General features: G+C 35.8%; 1 pseudogene; it reads right to left on the bottom strand.

The window, feature by feature from the left end:
* Nucleotides 1–15,801: 15,801 nt before the first annotated feature.
* On the bottom strand, nucleotides 15,802–16,621 carry LOC116551528 (annotated as a pseudogene).
* Nucleotides 16,622–27,347: the final 10,726 nt, after the last annotated feature.

The following is a 27,347-nucleotide window of genomic DNA, read 5'->3' on the forward strand; positions in this document are numbered from 1 at the left end:
AATTCTACTTTCTAAGAAGTTTGTTTTATCTAAAATTTTAAATTTATTGTCATAAAGTTGTTAATAGCCACCTCTTAATATCTTTTTAATAGTTGGTATATGTATTATTTATTCATTTCTATTTATGTGTTACAAATCTCTGACTTCTCTCTCTTCCTGCCTTGGTCATTCTTACCATATGAGGATTACACCTTTAATAGTGTTTTCAATTTACCTATTTTTCCTTTATTGAACCTCTGTTGTAAGACTTGTTAAATGTTTTACTAATTCTGATATAATCTTTATTATTTTCTTCTTATTTTTACTTTAATTTGCTATTCTTTTCCTAACTTCGTATGACTAATATTTACCTCATTAATTTTTAGTTTTACTTCTTTTCTGGTGTGCATTTCATGGTGTACATTTTTCTTAAAGTATTTCTTTAAACTACATCTTACAAATTTTTGATATTTGGAATTTTCAGTTCAAAATATTTCCTATGACTTTTTCTTTGGCCCTTATGTCATTTAGAGGTAGATTTCTTATTTTCCATATAGATGGAAATTTTAAAGTTTTAAAAAATATTAATATTTAGCCTAGTTACATTGTAGTCAGAGAACGTACTTTGTCTCATATCAGTTCTTTGAAATTTGCAAAGACTTGTTTTGCAGCATGTGCTCAATTTTTGAAAATGAAATTTTAAAAACTCAATATGCATTTTAGTTTTGGGGTACAATATTCCATTTGTCATCAATCAGGTCAAGTTTCGTCTTCATCTGTTTAAATTGTATAGTCTATGTATTCTATCAGCTTCTATTAATGTTTGTAGGTTTGTCTGTTTCTACCTCTGGTCCTGTAATATTTGCTTTATATATTTGAGTTCACATTATTAGGTGCATTCAAACTTATAATTATTATATCTTCTGTATGAATTGTGTTCTTTAGTATTATAAAATATTCTATTCTCTCATATTGCTTTTTTGCCTTAAATATGATTGCTCAATTACTACAGATATATCAGCTTCCTCTTTATAGATGTTTGCATGATATATGCTTTTCTTTCATTTCACTCAATACTGTAAAATCCTTCTTAATATGTATGTTTTTTGAACAGTTAGATTACTTTTTAAAAATCTGGTATGACAGTCTATGTTTTCACTACTTAGTCCACTAATATTCATTTATCACAATTACTGGTATTTCTGCTTTGCTATGAGGCCTGGAATTTGGCTTATACTAAACTTAGGCTAATGGGATGGCCTTTCTGAGATATTTACTGTGGGCTCAAATTTTCCAGATATGTCATAAGTGTAGAGAAAATTTCCATTTTTGTTTAAAAGTATTCCATAGATATAGAAGGACACAGTAGATGTGACTTCAAGCTGAAATTCAAATAAATTAAATTCCATTTGGGATAGCTATTGGAAGCACTGACTAAGAAAGGAGCCTTATGAAATTTTGAATAGAGCCAAGCCCAATCATCATGTTGGCCTTGATGGAGCAAGAAAATATCCAGACTTATTGAATTATAATTACAGCTATATGAATCACACATCACTATATATATAGCAAGTATGATTTTATCTGTGATATAAAAAAGGCCTTTTTAATGGGATTTTACTGTAATTTTAATAGACTGGAGAAAGTAATGTGGGAGTCATAGCTTGTATGTATTGGGGTGAAAAAGCAGGAAGGATGTCAGTAGGAATCATTGAAGTGTTAAAAATATATTATCGCTGGAATCAGGATTAGGGAGGTGTGCCTGAAGTTAATGACTTATATATAAGGCCCTTGTAACTAAGGTACCAGTTCAGAAAAGAAGTTTATAAAAAGCAAGAAAAATCAGAGTGCTGAATCCAAATATGGAATACTATTTTGCAGTAAAATAGAAATAAATATTTAAAATGACTAAAATAAATGTAAAAAGATATTTTCGAGACAAGGAAATCTGAACATTGGTTATTAGATTAAATTAAGGAATCATTGTTAATTTTGTAGCTGTGGCCACATTGTAGTAATAAAAGAAATTGTCCGTATTTTTCAGAGAACACATAGAAGTATTTAGGGTTGAAATGATGTAGACATAATCTCAGAAATTTGTTTTAAAATATTTGCACTAACAAAGAAAAAAAAAGAAAAAAGAGACAGAACTAAAACAAGGGTGTCAAAATGTTAAAAGCTATTGACTTTGATCAATAGGTATTATGAGAGTGTGTTATACTATTTCCTCTATTTTAGTGTACGTTTTAAATTTATAATAATTTTTTGTAAGGAATAAAATATTGCTGAAAAAGCACTATATATTCTTAATGTTAACACATTTAAATATTTTCATGATGGATAAAATTTTATGTATATTTTAGAACTGACTAAAGGCTAGAAAATGAAGCAGAGAATGCTAAGTGTGGTGCTGGCATGTGTTGCAGTGGAATGAGCACAAGCTTGGTTACAGGCTTCACGCTGCCAGGAATGAGCTCCCCTCCTTTGACAGTATGTTTGCATATCTCTGGGCCTTGGGCTCTTTTTTTTTGTTGTTTGTTTGTTTCTAAGATGGGACATTGGCCTGAATGAGCTCAAAAGTCTTTTTCCAGGTCAATTACCTATGGTTCTGAATGTACTGCACTTGGAATCTTTTGTTTCCTGGAATTGGGAATGTACACAAGATACTAGGTTTCAGATGACACCCCTCCAAATTTTGATGGTCTTAAGGACCCCCCCTGAAAGGTGAAGGAAAAGAACTGGGGGATCAAAGGTCTAGATCTTCCCTAAATTCCAATTTAATAATCAGCTCAACCACTATTGAAATTTTTTTTCATGGTTCCTGTTTTCTGTCAGCATCCCTAGAAAGAGTTGGTCTCTCTCTGCCCACCATGTACAGTTATGTTTACAGCTCCTGTTCTGTCTTACTGCACGTGCCTTCCCACAGGCTGTGAGCACTTCAAGGTAGAAACTTTCTATTTCATTTTTGTATCCCTAAGTACCTAGGACACAGTCTGGCATGTGAAGGGGCCAGAGTGAATGAATGGATGAATGAATTGAAACAAACTAAAATAATCTGTGATGTTTAATTTAATTTCATGGAATATAATGAAAAGACATGAATTCATTTTTACTATGAAGTTTAGGAAGCATTGGCTCTTCAATGGAGTACATTCTTATTGGCACACCCACTCACTTTCATTGTTGTTTTCTTATTCCACCCTCTTCAATAATCCTCAACGGGAGTCATTTGATCAGAAAGCATTAAGTGGCCGGGCATGGTGGCTCACGCCTGTAATCCCAGGACTTTGGGAGGCCAAGGTGGGAGGATCACCTGCTGTGGGGAGTTTGAGACCAGCCTGACCGACATGGAGAAACCCTGTCTCTACTAAAAATACAAAATTAGCTGAGTGTGGTAGCTCATGCCTGTAATCCCAGCTACTCAGGAGGCTGAGGCAGGAGAATCACTTGAACCCGGGAGTTGCAGTTTGTGATGAGCCTTGATTGGCCATTGTACTCCAGCCTCAGCAACAAGAGCAAAATTCCGTCTCAAAAAAATAAAAAAATCCCAGAAAGCATTAAGTTATGTCCTCCTCTCATCATTGAAATTCCTTTATCTGTAGTTTTAAAACTAGGGCTGAGGGGTTAGGCGGTTGGGGAAGCCATAAGTGAATTGTGGTGCATCCTGTGGAGGACTGATTTTCTACAAATATTTAGGGAAATGTAATGTAATTGGCAAATGAAGCATTATTTTATATTAAAACAAATTCTGATATATTTTGGAGTAAAATGTTCAATGAAGACGAAATCCTAAGCTAGACCTTGAGATGCCTAGGAATCTTCTAGGCTAAGACTATCCTTTCCACCTCAACTCCTAGGTCAGTGATTTGTTTAGGTATTTGTATTGATGTAACCTGTGAGAATGCTGACCAGACAGATATACAGATAGGCTATGGCTCTGTGGGGTACAGAAGTAAGAGCTATGGAGTTGAGGAAAACAAGACTGAAAATGGAAGCTTTGAGATAGCAGCCAATTCCACAGAAAAAATCTTGAGGAAGACAAAAATATATTTTGTGTCTTATTTATTTATTTAGAGACAGGGTCTGGTCTGTCACCTAGGCTGAAGTGCAGTAGCACAACTATAGCTCACTGCAGCATCAAACCTTGGGTTCAAGCAATTCTCCTGCCTCAGCCTCCCAAATAGCTCAGACTACAGGCACGTGCCACCACTCCAAGCTAATGTTTGTATTTTTTTTTTTTTTTCTGCCAAGTCAGGGTCTCGTTATGTTGCACAGGCTGGTTCCTAACTCCTGGCCTTAAGCTATCCTCCTGCCTTAGCCTCCCAAGGTGCTGGGTTTACAGATGTGTGCCACCACACTTGGCCTGATTTATTATTTCCATGGTACTTTGGTAGAAAATGCCCAAGTTACACTGACGGAAGACATATATAAAATTCCCAATGTAATAATAAAAGAAAAGAAGTTACCTATTCTATGTTTAAATTGTCATATTTTTATTTGTTAACTACACCTCAGTAAAGCCCTGGGGGAAAAGCTGTCATATTTCCTTTAGGACTAACTTGTCCCTGTGTGTGAACACATGAACACTGTTGTTTTAGGCTGAAATACAATTTATAAAAAGTATTAGAAAACACGTTTAGAAAAATCATAGTCAGTGTATATGACTGTTTTCTTATTAAATACAAGATAATTTGAAACAATTGTCAGTTCCCTAGATAACTAGATGCTCCCTTCCTCTTTAATAAAAGGGTCAGATAATTCAAATCCTCTTGGTTCATTCAAATCTGGTTTTGTTATTTCTCATTTTCTTAGGTTTCAAGTGAATGGGCATTTACTTCAGTCAATGCAGTCAATATTCAAAGTTCAAAAATTATCTTATTAAACTGTCAATTTGATCTTTGTTCTTTATATTCACTTTTTTTTGGGCATGGGTATGGGTATATTCAAATCCATTTTTCATCGTTGGCAAAATTGTTAAACTAAAAAAGAGCCTGGTATTCCAGCTGTCTGTGTTCCCTACATTTGGGTTTAGTTAGTGACACTTACTAAACCCAAATATATTTCTAATTCAGCTCACTTGAAAAAAAATTAAGCACTGAACAGTGCCAGGCACTATAGGCGTGGCACTAGTACAGTTTGCTAAATGTAGTAGGTAATCAATAAGAGCCTTTAAAGTAGAAATAATAGTAACAAATGAAGCTCATAAACTTTGTCCCTTTGCTCCTTTGGCTATAAAATAAGCATAATTATTCCCCCTCAGAAATGCCGTAAAGTAGGATGATGAATTTACTAAGCACTTGGTAAATATAAAAATTATTAAGGAGTGAAAAGTTATATAATTATTCTAAAAGGTAGAAAATATATCATTTCTTTTTCTTTTTCTTTTTTTTTTTTTTTTTTTTTTTTGAGATGAGTCTGGCTCTGTTGCCCAGGCTGGAGTGCTGTGGCATGATCTCAGCTCACTGCAACTTCCGCCTCCCAAGTTCAAGTGATTCTCCTGCCTCGGCCTCCTGAGCAGCTGGGATTACAGGCGTGCACCACACACCAGGTTAATTTTTGTATTTTTAGTAGAGATGGGGTTTGCCATGTTGGCCAGGTTGGTCTTGAACTCCTGACCTCAGGTGATCCACCTGCCTTGGCCTCCCAAAGTGCTGGGATTACAGGTGTGAGCCATGGCGCCTGACCAATTTTTTAAATGCGTGTGGTGTGTTCAATTATTTCCTTTTTGAATTTTCCTTTTCTTTGGTGACTTTTACAGTTGCTTGTATTACTTTTCAAAGGAATGCTCTGCATCTGTTACCTTCACTTTCTCATTACACATCCTTTCTTTAATCCCTTGTCATTTTTACTGAAACTACACTTTCAAAATACTCAGTGGCTCCTTTCTGGTCAAAACATTTGCCCGTTGCTCAAACATCTCAACCTCCCTACTCTTTTTTTCCAGCATTTAATTTTTATAGCCACCCCCTTTGGAAAACTCTTGACTTATCTTGGCTTTTACGATGATATACTTTGCCTTCTTATTATTTCTTGGATGGTTCTTGTCATTTCTTTTAAAGATTCCTTCTTCCCTGGCATTCTTTGGAACTGTCTTCCTCCAGACTTTTCTATGGAATTAGCTGCTGTCTCCAAGTTTCCATATTCAGTCTTGTTTTCCTCAACTCCATAGCTCTTACTCTGGATCCCACAGATCCACAGCCTATCTGTACATCTGCCTGGATGGTGTCCTCACAGGTTCCCTCAAACACAAACAGGTGTGAACTTGAAAGCATATCAAGTCAGCTTCCCTTCCTAGCTTCACCTCTGTGTTTTAGTCACCTATTGGTCATGAAGTTCCATTGATTCTTCTAAGAAAAACTCCTGCAATTGTTTCAAACTTATGAGAAACCATGTGATTCATCCAGTTACTAAGCTAGCAGGTGCAACCAGGATTCAAGCTGATGTCTTAGAACCTGAAGACTAAAGACTCACTGCTTATAAGACCCACGGCATCTTAACAGAAATCCTTGGTACCAAAAACATTCCTGAACTCAGAATTTTTTTGAGTTTATAAAGATAGTCGTGTACATATGCTATTAATAAAGTAATACCCTTTTGGGGGCAGCATGGCAGATATAATCACATAAATGAATACTTCTGCAGTAAAATGTGTGATTATTCTCAGAATGTGATCAGTTAAGACTGTAAAAGCCTCTAGTCAGTTTAGGTTACGTTTTGCCACAAAAATGTGGTCAGGTCAGATGAGGCTTTGCCACCAAGTAAATTATAGAAAAACGTCAATTTTGAGAGCTTTTGGAATATTTGGAATTGTGGATAAGAGATTATGGACCTCAAAAATTAATCACTTGAAACTAATGTTTGTAGTTTTGATACAATATTTTCATTGGGCAGATAGGCAATTTTCACCATAATCATCTAGGGAAGCAAAGTATTTCCATACCTTAAAGTAGGGGCTCCCAACCCAAGACCACAGACGGGTATCCATCTGTGGCCTGTTAGGAACCGGGCCTCACAGCAGGCAGTGAGTGGCAGGGAAGCTGGCATTACCACGTGAGCTCTGCCTCCTGTGAGATCTGCCTCGGCATTAGATTCTCACAGGAGCTCAAAACCTATTGTAAACTGAGCGTGTGAGGGATCTAGGTTGCATGTTGCTTATAAGAATCTGACTAGTGCCTGATGATCTGAGGTGGAACAGTTTTATCCCAGAATCGTGCCCCACCCACCCACAGCGTGGAAAAATTGTCTTCCATGAAACTGATCCCTGGTGCCAAAAAGGTTGGGGACTGCTGGCTTAAAAGGAACCTAAGGAGACAAGGAGGTACCTGGGCCAATATCAATTTGTTTGGGCCAGACGTATTGGGGTGGCCAGTCTCCTGGCATATAGACCTCCCAAAACTCAGGGGTTGAGGATGAGAAACTCAGGTGGTATTAATGAGTTTCTGCCAGAAAGATGTCCTGGAGGCATATTTTCAGATCGTTATGAGGGCTCAAGTGGAACTTTGTCAGACTCCAAATTCCATTCATTATCAAGTCTAGTTTTCTGCCATATGTAAAATAAAGTCTATTTCTAGGTTTTGATAGGTTAAATAATACCTAGCATAATCTGAACCTACTTACCTATAAGTAGTCCTTTTTAACAGCTATAATGCACTCTGTAGTAATTGGGAACAGGGCAAAGTGACCTTCAGCTTTAGGGGGTTCAGTTCTGAAAGGAAGTTCCTTTTCAGGGTGGTTGAGCAGCTGAGGAGGAGTTTGCATGGAGAACGTCAGGAAAGGCTCAATTTTATGAGAATAAAGCGAGTAAATTTGGATAGAGATAGTCATTCTACATATACCAGTGTGTAAGGCACCTCCTTGTTCAGTGGTGTATTGAGTCTCTGAGCTCTGTTTCATTGGTTGGTATTGCTTGTGTGACTTCTAGCAAGTTCATCTCTTGGTGATTTGGTCTTCTCATGTGAAAAATCAGACTAACCATACTTGCATCCTACTGCTTCACAAAGAAAGTGTGAAAATTAATGAATTAATGCTGGAAAAAATCTTCAGATAAAAGTAGTTACCAATCATAGCATAGCATAGAATCATTTGGACTTTAGAATAATGGTTCCAAAGAGATTACAAAAATACTGTGAAGGCGCGTTTATTAGAGTAGACCCTTTTTCAAGTTACAGCTGTAGTTTCTAATTTAGCAAATTAATTTTATTTAATCAGTCCATTCTAAATGGGCCTGGAACTCTGTCAGAGAGTGATCTTACACCAAAAGGGCAAGAGACATGACTATCGTGGCTTTCTCACCTGACTGTTAGGTCTCTAATTGTGCAATTTTTCCCAGTTAGGCTGTGGGCCCTCTGAAAATAATAGCGACTTACAAGGAAAGTAAGTTAGAGGCCTAAAAACATTTTTTTTTTCTTTTTCTAAATCCTTAGAAAATAAAAACATTTTTTAAGTGACTTACAAGGAAAGTAACTTAGAGGACTAAAAGCATTTTTTAGGTGTTTTTTGTTTGTTTACTAAAAATACAAAATTTTAACATACTGGAAAAATATATTGGAATAATATATTTTATTAAAGATAATTTTCTTTAATATTTTCAATGAGTAATCCAGGGACTTAGATTACTTAATCTTCTGGAGTTTTGAATGTAATAGTTTTTTTATGGGTATTTATATAAAAGTTAAAAGGAAAAATTCATGAAAAAATATAAGTGTATGTCTAGAATTGAAATAATTTTGAAATGGACTTCACAGTTAACATAAACAAACTCATTTTAATGAAGATGAAAAATACATGATTTTTAAAAAATGTTTTTAATTATTCAATTTAAATGCATACCAAGGTGGTTTTATTTTTTCAGAACAAAAAGTTTAAAACCTGGTAGAAGGTTCACAAGAAACTATTTTCAGGTTGAATATTAAATAATTACTTCAATAAATATAATTTTGTTTGAACTCTTAGAACATTATGTTACAGATAATTTGCTAGAGCAGTGGGTAGATTAAATTTGAAAAAAATAAAGACTAAATACTTGGAGCTAAATTCCAGCCTGAACTTACAATTTAATTACCATATTGATTATTTAGTAAATAAAGTAAGTACAAAAATAATGTCCTTAGAAAGTCATACAGTGTAATTGATTATGGTGTCCACTACTCAAGTATAGTTTGATAAGTTTGGTCTTACATACTTTGAAAATAATTTATAGGAGGTTCAGGTATTAAAAACTCATTATATATGCAAGTACACAGAGTAATTTTAAAAAGTTTATTTTACTGAATATAAATAATCAGGCAGAATACCATAATAAATAATTATTTTCCTTTTTGTGTTCATTACATAAATCCCTGTTGAATTATATTGGTCAAGTACCTGAAATTGTATTTACTGAATGCACATATTATTTGATATTAGCTGAAAAGTTTTCTTTCCATCCCTATTCCTAGCATTTAGCTAAAGACCTTAAAAGTGTTTTTCAGTTTAATAAAAGTAGTGTTCCTGCTTTAAACATTAGAGAAACTGAGTCTTAGAAAATTTACAAGTTTTTGGAGATCACAAAGAAAATTAGTAACAATGGCAAATAAACTACTTCTCATTGAGATTATTCATTTGGAATTAAATTTATACTGCTCATATATATTTATTTAAACCTATATTATTGGATTCTTAAAGACAAAGTAGCATCCTTGAAACTTCTTTTGGGAAAGTTTGGTTTATAAACTATTTAATTTGGAAAGTGCTTTATCTTATTTTAATACAAACACATTTCAAACTCATAGCTATTCCAGAAGAGAACTTACTCAAAATGAAGAAATAAACAAATTAAGAAAATAGTATTTTTCATATTCACATTTATCATTGGAGTAAGGGGAATTTCTTGTTAATGTGTTCTGATCTGTGCTATATGAAAACAAATGACTTACGGAAAACAAGGCTAGAATGCCACCTGGGGGCTTCTAAGGACATCACAGTTCACTAAAACTAATAATCCTATAGGTGAATTCCAGTTACCGCCATTTGCCCTTCAAAATCAGAATTACCATCTATTTTTCCCTTTACACTGATTTTTATAGTGATTACACAGAAAGAATCATGGTTCAAAATATTATCCTATTTTCTACAATCTACACTATCAACATATGTCTTTCCTATAACCAAGCAGTATTTTTCCTCTTAAGAGACAGCATAGGTACACCATAAGATGTCTACAATTTTATATTACATTATGGGATGCAATAGGATTATAGGGTCAACCCCAAAAATAACAAGCTTAAACAAAAAAAATTTCCCATATATTGATATGTATCTATGGCAATGAAAATGTTCTCTTTTTCTGTTAATCTTGAAAACTCATAGAATAGGTAGTCACACCACCAGAGCCACCTCAGGGAGGTAGCAAGTGAGAAGTGGTTACAGTGTAACACTTTTTTTTTTTTTTTTGATGGAGCTCATTTGCATTGATAATTTAGTAGTCTTTACTGAATGCCTAATGTTTGCTAAATATTGTTAAGAAAAAAGAAAGGCAGCCGGGTGTGGTGGCTCACGCCTATAATCCCAGCACTTTGTTTGGGAGTCTGAGGCGGGCAAATCACCTGAGGTCAGGAGTTCAAGACCAGCCTAGCCAATATTGTGAAACCCTGTCTCTACTAAAAATACAAAAATTAGCTGGGAGTGGTGGTAGGCACCTGTAATCCCAGATACTCAGGAGACTGAGGCAGGAGAATCGCTTGAACCTAGGAGGCGGAGATTGCAGCAAGCCAAGATGATGCCACTGCACTCCAGCCTGGGCGACAGGAGTGAGACTCTGTCTCAAAAAAAAAAAAAAGAAAAGAAGAACAGAAATGTACTGTCAAATGATAGTATACACAATACACATGAGATGAAAATATACAAGAGCTGCCAATGTCCTTATCTACAGTATTTTTGTTTTAGAACAAAATGTTTGTTTATTTATTTATTTTACCATTTTGGCTATCTTATGCTTTAACTGTACCTTTCCCTCTTGGGTGGTTTTCAAATTTCTGTTGCTATAAACAATGTCATGTTTAATTAAAAGCTCATTATTCTATTTGTGAATTTATTCACATCCTTTTTATCTTACTGCTAGTTACCTATTAGCCTGATATATATAATAGATGTTTGATAAATATGAATAAATGCCAATATTTTAGAATTTTCTAGTTGTACAACAGAAAACATGTATCGTAAAGGAAAAGGAAAAAAAAAGTTGAAATAGACAGTGACTAGATCTGTGGGATGAAGGCTTTGGTCCATTGTTGGCAGACTGACTATAGCTAATTTGTGCACAAGGACTAAGCATGGTCTAGCTGCAGCAGGTGTATTTAAACAAGAAGAAGAAGTTTACAAGCAAGTCTGGTCTGTTTTTTTGTTTTTGTTTTTCCGTCAGCTAGTCACTGTAGCATCTGCTAGACGCTCTGGTTAGAAGTTGATGAGATTTGTGATGTTTAAAGATGAAGATCTATAAATGATCTGTAGGTTATTTGAACTGTATCACATTACTATGGCAGAAGCTAGTAGCAGTTTCCCCAAATCCATCTTTATTGTTACCAATAAAATTTTTATCTTGGCTTTTCACTGCTCAGAATAGAGGTTACATCCCCCAGCTTCCCTTGCAGCTGTCTGTGTCTATATAACTAAGTTCTGGCCAATCGGTTGCAAATAGAAATATCCTGTGGCAACTTCTGGAAAACATTCTTAAGAGAGAAGTGGCACACACCATTTGCCTCTTTTCATCCCTTCATCATTTCTGCTGTCTGAACAAAGTTGCTATTGTCTTGGGTCATAATATAGAGGCCACACAGAGTAAAGCTATATGGAAGAAACCAAAGTCCCTTGCACCATGGAGTGCTGAGACAGCCCTGGACTATTTACCTAGAGACTATCTTTCTAGAAGGGAGAAATCAACTTCTATTTTGGCATTCTTATTTTGGATTTTCTACAGCTTGCAGCTAAATCTAATATCAACTGATATAATTGCTATGGAAAATGCAGAATCATTTACTGATTAGTTACTGAAAAAGTGTGTTTATTTATTTATTTATTTATTTATTTATTTTTTCGAGACGGAGTTTCATTCTTGTTACCCAGGCTGGAGTGCAATGGCGCGATCTCGGCTCACCACAACCTCCGCCTCCTGGGTTCAGGCAATTCTCCTGCCTCAACCTCCTGAGTAGCTGGGATTACAGGCACGCGCCACCATGCCCAGCTAATGTTTTTTGTATTTTTAGTAGAGACGGGGTTTCGCCATGTTGACCAGGATAGTCTCCATCTCTTGACCTCGTGATCCACCCGCCTCGGCCTCCCAAAGTGCTGGGATTACAGGCGTGAGCCACCACGCCCGGCCTCAAAAGTATGTTTTAAAGTTAATTTTTATATAATATATTCATGTGTTATCTACCACATTCATTTTGTCCATCCTCTCAGCTTAGAAGCATCATGGCAGAGTTAGAAAGGGTACTGTTATACAGTTTATAGAAATGCAAATAATAAACATAAGAAAAATATCCAGCCTATAACTAAAAATGCAAATTAAAACAATAAATTATTCTGTATCTACTAATAACTTAACAAAAATATTTTTAAATACCTAAAACAGGTAGGAAAAGGAAACTGGCCTACCATTTTACTGCTTTTCACAACATAACTTGAAGAGCAATTTGGAAATATGTATCAAGAGCCATAAGAAGATATTTGCCTTTTGATCCAGAAATTCTGTTTCTGGTAAAGAGTTCTAAAAAAATTGTGAATACTAAAATATTACATGCACAAAGATCCTCACTGAGGCATTATTAATAGTGTTGACAAATTGGAAACAATCTAAATGTCCAATATAGGGATTGGCTAAGTAAGGTATAATCATATATATTGAATAGATTATCAAATGATCATTGAAAATAAGGGTTATTTATTTTTTAAAAAATGTATGTGTTGGCATACAATGCCATCTCAATAAACATAATCATATACTGCCTAATGATGTTTTGGTCAGTGACAGACTGCATATATGTTGCTAGTTCTATATAATTATAGTGGAGATGAAAATTCCTATTGCCTAGTGATGTCAAAATACAATGCATGACTCCCGTATTTGTGGGGAGGCTGGTATAAACAAAGCAGTCATATAAAAGTAGAGCATATATAACACGTATACTATATAACGCTTGATAACAATAATGATGTTACCGCTTTATGTATTTACTACAATCTTCATTGTTATTTTAGAGTATATTCCTTCTACTTATTAAAAAACGTTAACTGTAAAATTGCCTCAGGCTGATCCTTCAGGAGATTTTTCAGAAAAAGGCATTGTTGTCACAGGAGATGCTTTCATGTGTGTTATTGCCCCTGAAGGCCTCCTAATGGGACAAGACATGGAGTGCAAGAGAGTGATACTGATGATCCTGACCCTGTGTAGGCCTAGGCTAGCATGTGTGTTTATGTCTTAGTTTTTAACAAAAATATTTAAAAAGTAAAACAAAAAAAACCTCTAAAAACAGAAAAAAGCATATAGAATAAGTTTATAAAGAAAACATTTTTGTACAGTTGTACGATATATGTTTTAAGATGTGTTATAATAATCAAAAAGTTTTTAAAAATTAAAAAGTTTTGATCAGGTAAAAAAATTATAAGCTAAGGTTAATTTATGATTGAAGAAAGAAAAAAAAACTTTTTTGTATTATTCTTAAATTTTATTAACATTCTCAGTTTGTGCTTCATTTAAAACGAGACATGTGCTTTAAAAAGCATTCTTATACATAAATAGACCAAGGAACAGTTAGGTAATTGATCCCTAAAACATGCACATCAATTTTATTCGGGTATGTATAAGAAAGGAAAATAAGCATTTGGAAATTATTCAGGAATGCCAAATGTTTTCTGGAACAGATGTATTTTCCAATAGGAAATGCTGATGCAGTCTTAATTGCATCAATCTTAACCTTAATTAAACTGATGCGATCTTAACCCTAATTAAGCTCTTAGGCATTAGTGTTGATAAAGAATACTGGAGCCGGGCGCGGTGGCTCAAGCCTGTAATCCCAGCACTTTGGGAGGCCGAGGCGGGTGGATCACGAGGTCAAGAGATCGAGACCATCCTGGTCAACATGGTGAAACCCCGTCTCTACTAAAAATACAAAAAATTAGCTGGGCATGGTGGCGCGTGCCTGTAATCCCAGCTACTCAGGAGGCTGAGGCAGGAGAATTGCCTGAACCCAGGAGACGGAGGTTGCGGTGAGCCGAGATCGCGCCATTGCACCCCAGCCTGGGTAACAAGAGCGAAACTCCGTCTCAAAAAAAAAAAAAAAAAGAATACTGGAAAAACATTCGTGCTATGCTAGATAAACAAGAAAAGAATTCAAGTGGGCCTAAGATACATGTCAAATAAATGAATCAGGTAGCATGAATTGAAAAGTTTGGTTGGAAGAACAGGTACCATGAGCGAGATTATGGGACACATATATGTTCAAGGCACATGACTAGGCTAAACAGGTGGCTAGATTCTACAGACTAATTTGTTTATTCATTGAGAAAGTGTAAACTGTAATATAATTTCAATTTAATGGCACTTATTGATAAATAAATACTATTGGATCTAGGGTACAAAATACCTTCCTTTCAGATATACACCAAAAATACATACTAGGTAACAGATGCCAGTAGCCATATGAGTAGCACATTACAGTCCAATTTTCTTACACTGCAGTTAAATGGTTGTTAAACTGTTTTGTATTAATTCTATACCTCATACTGTCTATTCTCTTTGAAGTTTCACAAAAGAATTCATCAAAACTAGGCAGATTTAAGAATTTATTAAACCATAAAGAATGCTCAAACTATTATTCGACAGGAGTCAAGCCCAAGCCCTGGAGTTGACTGCTGACCATATGTATTCAGTTTGGGCTTTTGCCAGAATGGAAACATTTTTCCCACACTACCTCCCTTTGCACAGCTAAAATGCTAGTACGTCCACTGTGGTTCCCTTCTTTTTCTCTGGCAAGTCAGAGGAATTTACCTCCCCACCCCCTCTACTACACATTCTATTAGCGACACAATTGCCCTAAATATTCACAGAAGAAAAAGGAATATATTTTAAAAAACTACAACCTTCAACAATATTTAAACCTTCATCTTCTCAAATCAACAGCAATGGAAAAACAGAAGATATCGAGCTATCTGTATCGTAAATGATCAGTACTCTGAACTTTATTCCTGAAAGTGAATACTAGCGGGACAAGGATAATTCTGTGTGCTTCTAATGGGCTAGCAAAATGTTCCCCATCTAACTGAAATAAGAATGTTTCATACTTTACTTGTCTGAGCTCTTAGAAGCAAGCAGCACCAACATCATTACAATTTCCCAAATAACAACTATTATCCATTTATATTGTTTTGAAGCACCTAAAACTTCTCAATAACAAAAGACATTAAGATGAGATGTTAGCAATAGTATCTGTCTCTTGAATACTTTTGTGTGCACAGACAAAGTTTCTCCACAGTTTTAGTAGATTGTTCATAAGACTAGTGGTGACAGCGTTGTACAATTAAAAACAAAAATGTTTCTTTAAATGGATGACACTAGTTAACAAATCAAAGAAATAAACAAAAGCCTTTTTTAAGGCTACTGCTGTAATGAATGGTTCAATCTGAAGTTTGAGGGAATAAACTGGTTAATTAGACAAAGATAAACCTGGAGGCATAGAACAAGATTTTAAAAAGTGAGAAGAGGTTTGAAGAGACTGGCAGATACCATCTGTCAGTATGTGAAGGGCTTGAATCACAAGGATTGCTTTTAACTCCTTGTTCTCTCATAACCTTAGTTAATGTTAACTTTTTCCTTCTTATTTCTTCACACAGCTTGGCCATGTAAATCCACCACAGAGAGGTGAGACAATGATATAGATGAACACAATTGATATGATGATAATGATGATAGTGAGCTTGAGGTTCTTCATACACATGGCTCGGGCAAGATTTCTGCTAGTAGTTTTGAAGGTGACAGAAGAATCCATGAGATTTTCTGTTTTGTCAATAATTCCAATCTTTCTCCTCGCTGAGCTACCAGATCTACGTTTCTGACCATGATTCCTTTCAGTTCATCCACTTGGGCTTGAGTCTCCGTCACTTTGCCTAGGCCCTTATTCTCAGAGTGATGCTTCAGCTGTGCAGCCCAGTAACTTGAGAACTCACTATCCATGGCATATGGAAGTGCTGTCTGTGCTCTTGAACCATAAGTAGTCTGGAACCTCTTCTTTATCTCATTCAGGAAATTAAAGTCTCGGGAACGTTCAAAATCATCATCCATGATACAAAGATATACAATCCTGTCTTGGCAGATGTGATGAAACAAATAATTGCCATGTGAGTAGTTTGTTATTTTCAGAAGGTATCTTAGCCAGATTCTGCTCTGTCACCTCCAGGAAGTTTCCTCCACACCAAGCATATTTGGCAAGGATAGTGGGCACCCTGGCAACAACAGCAAAAAGAATGGCCATGGCTTCAGTCCGTCTGGGCACCTACTGAGGACGCGCGGGCTTGGGACTGAGGGGTGCGGGTCAGCGCAGGGTTGCCAACTGCCCGCTCCCAGAGGAGGCTGGAACCGGACGCTGCTGTCTGCCGCCTGAAGCGCCAAAAGAAAAAAAAATTAAATTTAGTGTAACCTAAGTATACAGTGTTTGTAAAGTCTATAGTAGTGTACAATAATGTCCTAGGCCTTCACATTCACTCACCTCTCACTTACAGACTCACCCAGAGCAACTTCTAGTCCTTCAGGCTACATTCATCGTAAGTGCCCAATACAAGTAGACCCTTTTCTTTTTTTATCTTTCATACTGTATCTTAACTGTACTTTTTCTATGTTTAGATACACAAATACTTACCACTGTGTTACAGTTGCCTATAGTATTCAGTAGAGTGACGTGCCGTATGGATTTGTAGACTAGGAGCAATGGGCTAGACCGTATAGCCTAGGTGTGTACTAGACTATACCATCTGGGTTGTGTAAATACCCTCAACAATGGCACCATGACAAAAATCACCTGACGACACGTTTCTCATACATATCCCTGTCATTAAGTGACCATTACTCTATTTGTCAAATATGAGTGTCTACTATGTTTCAGGGTTTGTTCAGGTTACATAATGATAAGCAAAAGTAAGTAGGCATTGTCTTGGTTCTCATAGACCTTATACTCTTATGGGGAACACAGATGATGCAATAATTACACTTACGGTTATTGCTATCTAGGAAAGAAACATGATTCTATAAAAGCAAATACAAAGAGAACCTGATCTAGTCTGAGATGTTAAGACAGGCATTGTTCATTAAAGGAGAGACCTTTGCCCTAAGACTTAAAGAATGGAAAGAAGTTAAAAAGAAAAATGGATATGAACGCTATACATTAACATAGAAAATGTCTAGGCTATGGTAACTGGAAAACACATAGTACAAAAATGAATCTGCAATATGATTATATGTCGATATAGATGTACAGAAAAAAAAGACTGGTGGGAATACATCAAAATGCTAAGAATGATTTAAAAGGTGGTACAATTTTAGGTGACTTCCCCCGACATATTTCCCTAATTTTGTATAGTGTGCTATAATTACTTGTATGAAAAATGTTTTAAAGAAATGCTGTTTTTCTGTTTGAGTAACAAATAAAACGATCAGCATAACACATGTAGGGAGGCTTTGACTCAGAGTACAAAGAAGAAAAGAATGAAAATTTTTTGTAAAGCAGAAGAAGAAAAATAAATGTTCGATTATGCAGTCATTGACTAAGAAAAGCCCTCTGTGGACATTAGAATGTGGCTACTTCAAGTTGAAACATGGAGCAGAAAATTTTTTTTTTGTTTGTTTGTTATCATTCAGAGGGTCTTCTGTAGTCAAGGGAGCTAAAAAAATAAGTTGGGATCATGAACATTTAAAAAGAAGACTTAAAAGCTGGCAAATACTATGTGGAAATGATTAACTGTTTTTAGAAATTGTTCTGTTGAAACATGTTTAAATTTTTATGAAGAAAAAAGGCATATTAGCCCTTTTAAAGGAGTGGTTTAGAAAAATCTTGGCAACTTCATGTCATGTCTAGTATTGTGTGGAAAGTAACTTTTCTACTTTCCCTGAATGCAAGGAGGAAGGAGGCAGACAGATGAATGAGGAATAGTAATTGAGTTCCCAAGGAAACCCTTTGCTAATTAGAAAAAAGACAGGATCTGTGGCTATGGCAATGTATCTAGACTGTTGTGAATTCTTCTGCAGTTATTTTCTACCCTAGAAAGAGGACACATTATAGATTTTTCTTTTTCAGTTTAAGAGCTAATTTAGTTATCTAGTGAATGCTGACCACTAGCAACAATAACAAAGGCCATGCCACTGAAGAATTCAAGTTTCACTGGCAGGTTCACAGATATACAGAGTGCCTAGCAGTAATAAGACACTAAAATCTATGAATTAGGCTCAGAAATCTTTACAAAATTTCATTAAACAGAGGTTAACAGAAGAAACGATGTACAGAAATACAATAATTAAAAAGTACATGTGCCATATAGTTTACCCTAATAATATGAAGGTGAAACAAAACCAAACACGTTCAAAATATGCCAATTAAGTAATTTTAGCATCTGTGGAATACAATAATAATTATTTTAATTAAGGTTTTAGCTTTCAGTCAGGTAGGAAAAATGATAAGCCTTTTCATTCTGTCTTAATCAGAAAATTTCCATTGCTACTTAAGACTCCCTAAGAGAAAGGCATCTTTGAATCCTTAGTACTTGAAGCAAGGTTTAACTTACTTGTAAGAATAATAAAATATGGAGTACCAAATAAAATAATGCATTTATACATTAATTTGATTTCACTGTTCAGAGTTTTAAACATCATTTTCCTACCAGGAAATTTGAGGTCTCACCTGACAAATTTTATGTCCAAAGATTTTTAATTTTTAACCTTCTCCTTCCGACTGCCCCCAGCATGCGCACTCACCCTCGCTCTCTATCTTTTTCTCTTTCTCTTTCTGTCACTCACCCCATATAATTATAGGCCATGGCTTTACTTAGCTTTGCGATCATCTGGGAAACTTAAAAATCCGTGTCCACGCTGCTCCCTATGCCAATTCTGTTTGCTTCTGGGTAGAATCCAGGCATGAATATTTTGTAATGCTCTCCCCAGGTGATTCCAGTGAGCAGCAAAGTTGAGAATCCTTGCTCTCCATAAACAAGTAAGCTAACAAAATTATACATTTATTTTAGCGTTTTCATACTTTGTCTAGATAAAGGCATAATATTGTTGTTCTGTATCTATAGATACTGGCTATGAACGCCCAGTGGGATATTATATTCATTGATTAACTGCTTAAATTCTAAGGATGGTAGAAGTGGAATAGGTGGTAAAGTAATTATAATATACATTACCCATTACTGATTTATGAAGTGTCTTAGATGTGCTCATCTGTAGTATTAATAATTAGGGTGGCTCTCGGTAAGAATCCAAACTTAACTAATGCTTCTTGGTAACCTAAATGGAGATTTAGTATCTTGGAAGTCTTATGTACCGGCATTCTAAATAGTCATAGTGATAGTAACAATAAAGCAATTAAACTAATCTATTCTTGCACCTTTCTGGCTGCTGACAGTGAACTAACCTAGGCCGACCTTTACTAATAGAACTGCAGATGTAATAGAACTGTGGATGGATGTTCGAACAGATTCATATTGTTAAATATTGTTCCATGGGTTACATAGAGAGGAAAAAGAAATTCTTTCCTTGTGTTGTTCACAGATTTAATGTGATACACTGTTGGCTGACTGTGGTTGATTAATAAGTCATTAAATAAGGGTCTGAAGCTAATTCAGACAATGGAATATGTTACGGTGGATTTCTGTCATCACAAATGCACTCATTACAAATACTATAATTATGAATGAAAAGCCATTAGAGATAAAGACAGATAAATCAATTCAAAATTCTACTGCATTCTGCTTAATTCCATGAAATCTACAACAAACTCACTAGTAGGAATGCATAATCCTTAGCAAAACAGTTCTTTGAATAAGAGCACAGTATAATCTATTGGTGTAGCGGCCTGCATTGAAAAGAGGTCAACTGGAGAGAATGAACTGGTTGTATTTGTTAGAGGAGAAAGTAAGAGAGAGCTTTAAATAAGATTTGTGACCTGGAGAATCTTTCAGTGCAGAGTTCTAAAAATTATGTTAAGTAATAACTTGTTAATAGAAATTATATTTGTAGGGCATTTTTAAAATTCTAATTTTAAAAATTGAATTTGGAGTCAGAAAAACCTAAGTCCAAGTCTTAGCTCTATTACTTAACAGGCAGTGTACATGGCTAAAGTACTTTACATTTTTGAGACTCAGTTTCATCATCTCAAAAATGTAGCTATGTTTCCTGTTAACTTCATAGGGTGGTTGTGTGAAGAAAAATTAAGATAGTGGAAAGGGATGGAAACTTGAAAACACTAAGCAAGTGTATAGCAGACACTATTGCTGACCCACACAATAGCCACTCCTCCTTCCTTCTTGTAAGGCAGAACCATAATTTTATTTACGTAATCACTCATTTCCTAATTGGTTAAGTCATGATTAATCTGCTATAATCCTGGCGATATGGTCTGGCTCCATGTTCCCACGCAAATCTCATCTTGTAGTTCCCATAATTCCCATGTGTTGTGGGAGAAGCCTTGTGGGAGATGACTGAATCTGTGGCCGGCTCTTTCTCGTGCTGTTCTTGTGATAGTGAATGGGTCTCATGAGATCTGATGGTTCTAAAAGCGGGAGTTTCTCTGCACATACTCTCTTTGCCTGCTGCCATCCACCTAAGATGTGACTTGCTCCTCCTTGTCTTCCTCTATGATTGTGAGGCCTCCCCAGCCATGTGGAACTGTAAGTCCAATAAACCTTTTTCTTTTGTAAGTCCAATAAACCTTTTTCTTTTTCTTTTGTTTCATAATTGCCCAGTTTCAGTTATGTCTTTATCAGCAGTGTGAAAAAAGACTAAACCTGGTGATCTCAGTTCCATACTAGTGATTGGTTTAGTAAAGGGGAAGGGGATCCAAACTTGGCCAATAGATGTGAGGGGAAGTTTCTCAAGAGGTTCTGTTAAAGAGTTAGTCTCATATACTGGTAGAATTGTAAGATTCGATGACAACTTCAGGTTGCCAGTGAATATCTTAATGGCCTGAACTTTAAAATCAGCATTGTTGAGATATAAACCACATATCATATAAAATACCCATTTAAAGCATATAATTTAATGGTTTTTAATATATTTAAAGATATGTGAAACTATTACCATAGTCAATTTGAGGTTTCATCACCTCAAGAAGAAACCTTATATCTTTTAGCTGCCATTGCCCTGTTATCCCTTTCCCCACTCCTAAGCACCACTAATCCACTTTCTGTCTCAGTAGATTTCCCTATTCTGGACTTTCACATGAATGGAATCATACCATATGGTCTTTTGTGACTGCCTTCTTTCACTTTGCATAACATTTTCAATGTTCATCCATGTTGCAGCAAGTGTCAGTACTGTATTCCTTTTTATGGCCTAATATTCTATAGTATGGTTATACCACATTTTGCTTATCAAATTGAATTCTTTCCCCTTTTGAGTATTATGGACAATGCTGCTATAAACATACATGTACAAGTTTCTGTGTAGATACATGTTTTTGTTTCTTTGGTTATACACTTAGGAATGTAATTGCTGGGACGCCTTCATTTCAGGAATTCAAAGGGGCATTCCAGGGAATTCTCAGGAAGATGGCAAAGGAAACCCCCAGGGTGACAGCTACAGTGTATCAGACCTAGAAAATAACCAGTTCAAGTAAAAGCAGCAAGTCAGAAGTTTTGATGTCTCCAGCAATAAAATTAAACTGGTTATTTTCTATTATAGGTCAGGCTGATTGAAAGATTATATTGAGAGCAATAAGCTAACTCATAGGCCGGCTAGTTCATCAGTGAGAAACAGAGAAAGGGATAGTTAAGAAGAGTTCTCCTGGGGACAGGACAAACCTCAAACACTAGCCTCAAAAACTATCCCTGCCAGAATTTAATTGGATTACTCCACAGAACCATTTATACCACAGGACATTGTAAAAAACAATCAGCCAGCAATTAGTAGAGACCAAAAAAGGGACATAAGGTTTAAAAGAGAAATCAGATAAACAAGGAGAGCCCTGCTAAGATCAGTCATTCCAGGATGACTGTCCCATGCCCCAGGCTGCACCCTGTGATGAGAACAGAAGCTTCACACTATCAGGTGAGAGAAACAGACCACTAAAATAGTTTAGCCAAGCTACTAAGTACACAAGAAAACAACAACAAAAACAAGCTCCAGAGAAGGGAGGAAGTAAGTATCTAGTGTCAAACAACATATTACCAAAAAGTTCAATTTTCAACTGCAACAAATAATCATGACACAAGCAATGAAACAGGAAAGTGTGACCCATACAAAAGAAGAAAAAGCAGGCAACAGAATTGCCTGTGAGAGGGTCTAGATCTTGGATTTAATAGACAGAGAACTCAAAACAATCATTATAAATATGTAAGAACTAAAACCATGTGTACAGAAGTAAAAGATGCTTTGATGACATCTAATCAAATAGAGAATACCAATAAAAACATAGACATTTTAATAAAAGGGCCAGATATGGTGGCTCATGCCTGTCATCCCAGCACTTTGGGAGACCCAAGCAGGTCAATCACTTAAGCCCAGGAGTTCGAGATCAGTCTGGGCAACATGGAGAAACCCCGTCACTACAAAAAATTAGCTGGGCATGGTGCTATGTGCCTGCGGTCCCAGCTACCTGGGAAGTGAGGTGGAGATTCACTTGAACCTGGGGGGTTGAGGCTGCAGTACACTCCAGTACTGCAGTAGTATACTCCAGCCTGAGTGACAGAGTAAGACCCTGTCTCCAAAAAAAAAAAAAAAAAAAGAAAAACAGAGAAAATTTTATAAAAGAACCAATTGAAATTTGAAGTCAAACAGTAAGATAACCAAAATAAAAAGAATCAGTATCTTGACAACAGATTGATAGAGGTTATACAAGCCAATGAGCAAAGAGAAAGAAGAATGAAGAAAACTGGACAGAATCTCAGAGAAATGTGAGACACTGTTAAGCACATCAACATATGTGCAGTAGGAGTTCCAAATGGAGAAGAAAGGAAGGAGCAGAAAAAATATTTGAAGGAATAATGGCTTAAACTTCCCAAATTTCATAAAAAAACATTATGCAGTAAAGATACATAATAAACTCTAAGTAGAATAAACAAAGAGATCCATACCTAGTCATATCATGAAGAAGAAATGGAATTCTACCACTATATTTGACTGAAGAGTGAATAACATTTTCCATCTAATATTACAGCCATAACACTGTAAATAGTGAATATTGACTAACAAAAAATTTGTTATACCTATTTTGAGAGTATGGTGAAAAGGAACACTGGCGATATAGGTAGGAGATGAGGTGAGGAAGGTTTCATGTGAGGACTTGGTAAGGAAGGCTTTTAGTGTTAGTGCTCATCTAACATAAGAAAGCAAAGATTGCAAAATGATGACATGAGAAAACAAGTATAAAAGATAGCAGTATTGCATATTTTCAGAAATATAAAGGCAAGCTACAAAGAAGCAGCTATAGCCTTGAACGTGGTTGCCTCTGGAAGCAGTATTGGTGCTGAGAATGAATGAGGTAGTGTATTTGTTTTATTTTTAATTTTGGTAAAATATATACATAAAATTTAACATCTTTTCAATGTTTAAGTGTACAGATTAGTTGTTTTAAATATGCCCACATTCTTATGCAACCAATCTCCAGAACTCTGATGATGATGATTTTTCTTTTTTTTTTTTTTTGAGATGGGGTCTCACTCTGTCACCCAGGCTGGAGTGCAGTGGCGTGATCTTGGCTCATTGCAACCTCTGCCACCTGGGTTCAAGTGATTCTCCTGCCTCAGCCTCCTGAGTAGATGGGATTATAGGTGCCTGCCACCACGCCTGGCTAATTTTTGTAGTTTTTAGTAGAGATGGGGTTTCACCATCTTGGCCAGGCTGGTCTTGAACTTCTGACCTCGTGATCCACCCACCTCAGCCTCCCAATTTGATAATTATTTTTAAGCCAGATCTCCTTAGAACTTACTCCTTCAGTTTACTCATTACAAATTTGCATGTGCTCATCTGTTACACTTCAGTTGTTCTTAAAATGCAAGTATTTACTCAATGTTATCCTAAAGTCTAAAATATGTTTCTTGAGAGCAGGGACTACAAGGTTAAAGTTTTTAGTATCTTACTTGGTTTTTAATGTGATGTCTCACAGAACATTCTAGTTCATCTCCTCTTCCTTATACATATTAGAAACAGCTTGTCTATCTACAAGAAATCCTGCTGGAATTTTCATTATGATTTGCTGTCTGAACTTTAAGATATCTTTTTAAGAACATTTTAAACTATGAATTTAATTTTGTAAATGGTTATGGGACTACTTAGATTTCCTATTTGAGCTTGAACAGATTTTGGTAATTTGTAATATTTGAGAAATTGCTCCATTTTATCAGTTGTTAAATTTTTGTGTGTAGGGTTGTTGATAATACTCTCTTATTATCCTTTTCATGTCTGTGGGGCTACAGTAATATCCCTGCTTTTATTCCTTACACTGCTAATTTTTATCTTTTTTTTTCTTTGTCAGTCTTGCTAGAGGCTTATTAATTTCATTGATTTTTTTTTAAACACCCAGGTTTTCACCCAGCTTTTGGTTTTATTGATTTTCTCCATTTAAGCTCACTGACTCTTGCCTCTGTCATCTCCATTCTGCTATTAGTTCATCCAGTGAGTTTTAAATTTTGGTTACTGTATGTTAAAAATTTCCATTTGGTTAATTCTATTTCTTTGCTGATACATTCTGTTTTAATGTTTGTTTCAAGAGTGTTTACAATTGCTATGCGAGCATTTTTATAACATGTTTTAAAATCTTTGTCAGGTAACATCTAACATCTGTATAATTTTGTCATTAGCAACTGTTGATTGTGTTTTTCCATGTGAGTTGAGACTTTCGTGTTTCTCCATACGCCAAGTAATTTGGGCTTATACTCTTGGACCTTTGGAATATGACACTATGAAACTTGGTGTTAAGTCCTATGGAGACTGTTGGTATTTTTCTTTTAACAAGCAATAAACTTGACTAGCTTAGGGACAAGTTTTAACTCACCTTCTGTGAGCTGTGGCTCCAATGTCTGTTCAGCTCTAATACCTTTACAGTGTCATCTGTATTTGTCCCATCTAGTAATTAGTCTTGGACCTGGGCAGAATTCTATTAGCTCAGTTTTCAAAGTCTTTGGTACACTAATTAGGGTAAGAGCCATGCATATGAAGATAAGGAAGGTGAGCCTAGACGCTCATATAAAACTAATTGGGGTTGCTTTCCTGAACTCTTTGATTTCCACTATCTCTCTGTTACTTTCTGGTTCCTTGAAGATTCCCTTTTTGGAAACCACCCACTTTCATAATTTCTCCACCTCTGGTGCCAGTCAGTGAAAGGGTAGAAAGATGGGAAAAAACAGGTCTGAGTTTAGATCTACTCTTCTGCAGCATGAGCTCCCTGAAATGGAGAGGAAGTCTCCCTTCCCTTAGAGTTTTGGCTCTTGCAGTCTCCTGTTGGTAGCCACTGTAACAGCTGCCACCATTGCTGTGGGATATCTTGGAGTCCAAGGCATGAGAGAATGGATAAAAATGAGAGGAAAAGACCCCAGAGGATTCCTGCAGTCTCTCTAAGCTTTAGGAGTTGACTTTTCTGCAGTTCCGGCCACAAATAGAAGGTTCCTACACCTGTCTCTGAACCACAGTGCTCCTTTCCAGATTTGAGGTTGCACTGCATTCAGGCTGGGGAAGTTACTGAAGGATAAAGAAATGCTGACATGTTGATAATTTGAATTCTGGTATTTTTCCCCAGTTCACCTTTTTCAGAGTCCTCAAAGAGTTACAACATCTATTTTGTTCAAGGCTTATAGTTGTGTTCAATTGGAAAGAAAGGGTAATTTGTATTTATCCTATCTCACCCAGAACTGGAATTTTGTTAAGTTTTCAGAGTTCTTATATATTCTGGAGCCAAGTCCTTTATCACATACATAATTTGCAAATATTACCCCCAGTCTATGGCTTATTTTTTATTTTCTCAACAGTGTCTTTTTAAGAACGGAAGTGTTAATTTTCGATGTGGTACAGTTTATCAAATTTTTCTTTTATGGATTGAGCTTTTGAGATAAAATGTTTAAAAAGTCACAAAGGTTTTTCTTTTTCTTTTCTTTCTTTTTTTTTTTTTTGAAACAGGATCTCTCTCTGTCACCCAGGCTGAAGTACAGTGGCATGAACATGGCTTACTGCAGCCTCTAACTCCTGGGCTCAGGTGATCCTCTTGCCTGAGCCTCCTGAGTAACTGGAACCACAGGCACCTGCTGCCATGCTCGATTAATTTTTAAATTTTTGTAGATATGAGATCTTGCTATGTTGCCCAGTCTGGTCTTGAACTCCTGGTCTCAAGCAGTCCTCCCACCTCTGCCTCCCAAAGTGCTGGGATTATAGGCTTGCGCTACCATGCCTGACCTTTCCATGTTTTATTCTAGAAGTTTTATAGATTATGGTTTTATGCCTATGATTAATCCTGTATTTTGCATATGGAATGAGATATAAATTGAAGTACATTTATTTGGATATAGATATCAAATTGTCTAGCATTATTAACAAAAAGACTTTTTCAAAAGTCTTTTCTACGCTGACTGCTTTTACATTTTTGTAAAAAAATCAGCTATCCATATATACGTGGTTTTATTTTAGTACTCTATTCTGTCCAATTGATCTATTTATCTCTTTTATTGTGGTAAAATATACTAATATATTTTTCATTTTAACCATTTGCAATTGTACAATCAGTGGTTTTAAGTACATTCGCAGTGTTGTATACCATCATCACTATCTATATACAATTTTTTTCACTAGTCTCAACATAAACTCTGTACTCATTAAATAATAAATCCTTATTTCCCCCTCTCCCAGCCCTGGTAACCTATATTCTATTTTCTGTCTTTTTGAATTTACCTATTCTAAGTATTTCATGTAAGTGGAACCAAACAATATTTGTTCTTCTGTGTTTGGTTTATTTCACTTAACATAATGTTTTCAAGGTCCATCTGTGTTCTAGAATATATCTAAAAATTCCCTTATATGACTAAATAATATTTGATTATATGCATACTCCACACTTTATTTATCCATTCATCTGTGGATGGACACGTGGGTTGTCTCCACCTTTTGGCTACTGTGAATAGTGCTGATGTCAACAGTTGCCCAATTACCT

Source organism: Sapajus apella, unplaced genomic scaffold (assembly GCF_009761245.1).
Source record: "Sapajus apella isolate SASKATOON/1434 unplaced genomic scaffold, GSC_monkey_1.0 scaffold1, whole genome shotgun sequence".
In the NCBI taxonomy this organism is placed as follows: Eukaryota; Metazoa; Chordata; class Mammalia; order Primates; family Cebidae; genus Sapajus; species Sapajus apella.